General features: G+C 38.3%; 1 non-coding gene across 1 annotated transcript; it reads right to left on the bottom strand.

The window, feature by feature from the left end:
• Nucleotides 1–4,585: 4,585 nt before the first annotated feature.
• Nucleotides 4,586–4,692, bottom strand: LOC120069287. The gene has a single exon (XR_005479498.1). It is a non-coding gene; the product is annotated as a small nucleolar RNA R71 (small nucleolar RNA).
• Between the last annotated feature and the right edge of the window lie 651 nt (nt 4,693–5,343).

Consider the following 5,343-nt stretch of genomic DNA (forward strand, 5'->3'; position numbering starts at 1 on the left):
TGTAATAATGAGTAATCTAAGCTTGATGTTGAAGGTATTTCCTTTAAGTCTTAAGCATATCTTTTAGAGGATATGTATATGCTTATGTTGTGAATGAGTAATTAGAATGAGAATGAGAATGAGAATATGTGATCAGGATGGTTAGAGGGTCAATAGACTTAGTTCTTGAGCTCGGAGAAGAACCTCATGGGTTAGTCAGGGGACCAAGAGGTCTAGTTCCTAAGCCTGTAAGATGAACCTCGTGAAGGAACTCTTAACGAAGAGGATCCATGAGCACGTTCAGATCTTTTCGATTTCATTGTGACTGAAATACAACATACGCATTCTAACAAACAGGTATGCAATTTACACTAATTAACGACATGCTTTAAAAAATAAAATACAAGGATTGAGTTCACATATCAGTTTGTTTTCCAGAAACTAGAAACTAACTAAGTGAAAAAGCAAGTATTGATATAGGAAATTTATTAATGAGAGAAGTAAGAGAGATTACAAGATAAGATTGAATTGAAAATGAAATTTTAGGGATTTTATGTAAACTAGGCAATTCAAATATTGACTTAATAAAGAATCATGCAATTAGATTATTCAATAGTTTATTAACAATAAATTCCTAATGCCATAATTAGCTAATTTCACATTAACCGTAATTTAGGTCTTAATTGCGGTCTTAATTGCTTCCTAAAGACATTTCACAATTAATCTCTAAATTGCATTAAACTCATGGGTTTTCTTAATTATTCCAATCTTGAAATCAAAAGACTGAAAATTCAAGATTGATTGCACGAATGTTCTGAATTAATAGATTCTTTAAAGAAAAGAGGAAAATTCAAGATTGATTGCATGAATGTTCTGATGGTACTCGATGCTCGATTACTCGATGACATTTTGGTAATTTTTTGATTCTCTTCAACTTGTTGATTTTCTTGGTCATTTTTTTTTAAAATTTTTTTGGCTCGATTTTCTCTTATTGACTCCTAAACGTCTCGGGGACCCTTTTACCTAAAAAATTAGCATTTAAAGCAAATAATCAACATAATTTTGGGGAAATTAACATAGAAAATATATATCCTTTAAAAACCAAACACAATTCCAAACGACCCCAACAACTCTAGTGTCAAATTCAACCTTTAATCTTGATGGACAGTTGCTTTGAGCCATCAATTCCAACCTTCTATATCATTATTAAATCCATATTTAAGCCGATACTTACTGGGGAACAAAAATTATCAACAAAGACCCTAAAACTAATTTCGTGGAAACTGGTCCCAAACCAAGTGGACAGCACCTCAACTCCTCCCAAAACTTGAATCCTAAAATCACAATTATATGGGTAACAACCAATTAGTGCCAAAATTCCATGGGTATCCAAGATCTTCCAAAGAAATCCACAAAACTCATATGAAATAACCAACCCTTACTTAAATATCAAGATTCTTATTGGCACTTGAGTTTTAGATAAAAATATTCCCTCATTTTATTAAAGTCTACAGGAGGCAAATACATTCTTTTAGATACAGTTGAGTTAGAAACTAACTCTAGTTAAAATACAAAAAGTAAAACTAACTCTAATACGCCCCCCACAAGATGGAGTGAGGAAATTAACAACACCTATCTTGGACAACAGAGGAAGAAAAACAGAAAGAGAAAGAATAGGCATTAGCTTCATAGTCCCTTTGGCAAAATGATCATAAATAAAATGACAATCTAGTTCAATGTGCTTCGTACATTCATGGAACATCGGGTTAGTGGCAATGTGAATAGAAGCATCATGATCACAAAATATCAGAGTTGCCTGAGTTGAAAAGATCTGTAAATCGGACAACAGCTGATGTAACCAAAGAAAATCACTAGTGGTGGTAGCCAATGCATGATATTTTGCCTCAGCTGAAGAACGAGAAATAGTACTTTGCTTCTTGGCTTTCCAAGAAAAATGTAGAAACATGGAGTAGATTTTCGTGAATCAAGATACGAGGTCCAATCAGCATCAGAAAAGGTTTTTAATTGAAATGATGATGAAGCTTGTAAGAATATGCCTTGTCTAGGTGATGACTTTAGATATCTCAAAAGTTTGTGAATAGAATGTAGATGAAACTGTCTTGGTTTAGCAACGAACTGGCTAAGCTTATGGACAAAAAATGTGATATCCGGATGAGATATGGTCTAATATAAAATTTTTCCAAGCAGGCGACGAGCGATGGTAAAAGCTTGGATCTTTTCACATTGTGCTTCCATCAGTACTCAATTTTACATTAGGATCAATAGGAACAGAAGAAGGCTTAGCTACTAGGTGATAACGAGTAGAAATGCACGTTATTACAGTGCTAAGTTATTAAACAATGAAGGTTTGCATTGATAAAATATGTTAGATTGCGTCCACAAAGCATTAAGTTTATAACATTGCGGTCACATGCGTTCATCACATAGAAACAGTTAATTTTTGTATTTTTATGCAGAATATGCATTGACGCAAGGCAGAAAGCACGATCACAAGAAATCAATGGTTGAGTGCAGCGTTACCGCAAGGAATTGCGGTGATTTGTTCTTGCAAACATCCGCTCAAGAAGGATTGCCGCATAGAGCCAGCGCAACTTGGTGGGCACATCTGGGTGAAAAGCATAATTAATCATGATGGGACAGAAAGTTGATGACGGTCAAATCCAAATTAAGTTTACAAGCCGCTAACGATAACAAGTACACTCAACTTTTCGGTGACAAATATTCGGTGCATCAGTCAGAGAATTAAAGCCATCCCATCTATGCAATTATAAGAGAGAAGCCGCCTTTCACCCCGAAGCTCTATAAATACCGAAGGCAACCTTCAGAAAAAGAGTTCAGCAAGTTCGGATACCTAGATAATTTTCCTCATAGTTAGAATATCCTTGTTCTTATATTTTCTTTTATTTTAAGGCGGAAGCGAGAGAAGCGAGATTTTGCCGATAGATCGTTCCAGTGAACTTGAGAGAGTGCCGGAAGCTTCAAGATTAGAGAGAGGGCCAGCTCCTGCGGAAGTAGGAATATCATTTGAACCGAATAGAGTTGACAGTGTAAAAGCCTTGGGAAGCAAGGGATTACTACCAGGCTTTCTCTCATTATCTTCCATTGTTATTTTGTACTCAAACTCATCTATAGAAATGGAATGTACTTCTCTATATCTGTTCACTCTCTGTTTATTACGCATGAGTAACTAAATCTGTTGAATGGGTTGAGAAGCCCTTAGTTAGCATAACCGGGGATCTTCATACTATGCAATTATCTTATATTATGTATGCTTCATTCGTCCATTAGATACTCGGGAGGGTAGTCTAAGGACAGGATCTAGGGTTGAAAAAGTCAGGTTAGAATCTAGGCTCAGGAGATTCAGATTAGAATGCATAATCAAGAGATAGAAGCTTAGGAATAAGCATTGTTTGGTATTAACGCATTGCATGCATCCTAGAGATAGGATAGGATTGTGTGCTATCACCTTGTCTTTATGTGCATCTTGCATCATCGCATAGGAAAAGAGTAGAGACTTAGAAATAAGCTCTATGGACAATTTTGCATTCAACACATGCATCCTAGACTTAGGAGCACCACATTTGCATTGGAAAATGATTTGCTGTTGCATAAGTGTAGCATGATCGCATAGTCTGACGCATTCCCAGGTAACGCTAGTTAAAGACCTTCTCAACCCGTTCCTCCGCATACTCAGTGCATCTATCACATAATCAAACTTTTCTCAATTCTGCTGCATTTATTATTTTATTACTGCAATCAACAACACCAAACAACTATTTGAGTTACCAGTTACCGCAAAGTCTTCCTGAAAAGTACCACCGCATACCGTTTTCCCAAGTCCCCGAGTTCGACCCTGGACTTACCAGGAAACTCAGTGGGGTTTATACTTGGATTACACTGAGAAAACTTGTTGCTCAACGCAACTCCATTATCGCATTTAATTCCATATTTTCACCTCATAAAATAACGCATCAAGTTTTTGGCGCCGTTGCCAGGGACTTCGGCAAATCAGTGTGCTAACAGTAATTTTTCTGATTTCTTTGTAGCTCAATTTCTTGCGAATTACGACCCAAAGATTGAAAAAACATTTTGACGCCGATTAAAAGACAACTGCCAATAACAAGACAGAACCCTAGGAATGGCGGAACAACCGACAAAAATGGCCGCGAACGCGAACAATATATTGGCCAACCCCATCCTTCTGGCGAATGACCGCAATAGACCCATTCGGGACTATGCGTCGCCCAACCTCTATGATTTCTCTCCAGAAATCATGAGGCCAGCGTTAGATGGATCGAGGTTTGAAATGAAACCAGTAATGCTGCAGATGATCCAAGCTGCTGGGCAGTTTGGAGAGAGGCGTGGCGAAGACCCACACGCCCACCTTCGGAGCTTTATAGAGATCTGCAACACTTTTGTGTTCCCGAATATCTCCAGCAAGGAAGTTCGACTCACTCTGTTCCCATTTTCCTTATGCAATAAAGCAAGAAAATGGGCGTATTCTCTCGAACCGGGAGAGATAACCTCGTGGGAACAAGTCGTCGAAAAGTTTACGAAGAAATATTTTCCACCAACCGAGAATGGCAGGAGAAGGAAATTAATAACAAATTTTGAAAAAGAAGTTGACGAATCGCTCAATGATGCTTGGGCGAGGTTCAAGAGGCTGGTAAGAGACTGTCCACATAATGGCTTACTAGATTGCTTGCAGATGGAGATTTTTTACCAAGGACTGAACCCTGCTTCGCAGACTGCTGCCAATGCGGCAACAGTTGGTGGTCTGCTTGACAAAACATATGAGGAGGCCAAGAGTATACTTGATCGCATTTCCAAAAATCACGAGGATTGGCGGGAAACTGATCAAAGATTAAGAATTAAAGACAGTGACGTAAACAACGGGGCCATCACATCCCTACAGAGCCAGATGATTGCAATGATGAGTTTGATTCAAGGCATCGCAATTAATAACATGGGAGCAAAGAAAGGGTAGGTCAACGCAATCGCTCAAACGATCGCAAGTTGTGTCATTTGCGGAGACGCTCATTCAATGAAGGAATGCCCAAAAAATCTGCAGTCTGTATGCTTCATGAAAAATAATCGCTACTCTGATACATAAAACCCTGGGTGGAGAAAGCACCCAAATTTCGCGTGGAAAAATCAACAACAAAGCTTTCAACTTGTGGCGCAAAAAGGAGGGCCACCTGGATTTTTCCCACGAAATGACGGTTAGACGAGCAATCATGCCAGTATTTCACAACCACCGCAATCTTCGTCCTTAGAGAGCTTGTTGAAGCAGTACATTGAGAAGAACGAATTAGTGCTTTAGAATCAAGCAACGTCCATTCG

The sequence above is a fragment of the Benincasa hispida genome, unplaced genomic scaffold (assembly GCF_009727055.1).
Source record: "Benincasa hispida cultivar B227 unplaced genomic scaffold, ASM972705v1 Contig306, whole genome shotgun sequence".
Taxonomy (NCBI): domain Eukaryota; kingdom Viridiplantae; phylum Streptophyta; class Magnoliopsida; order Cucurbitales; family Cucurbitaceae; genus Benincasa; species Benincasa hispida.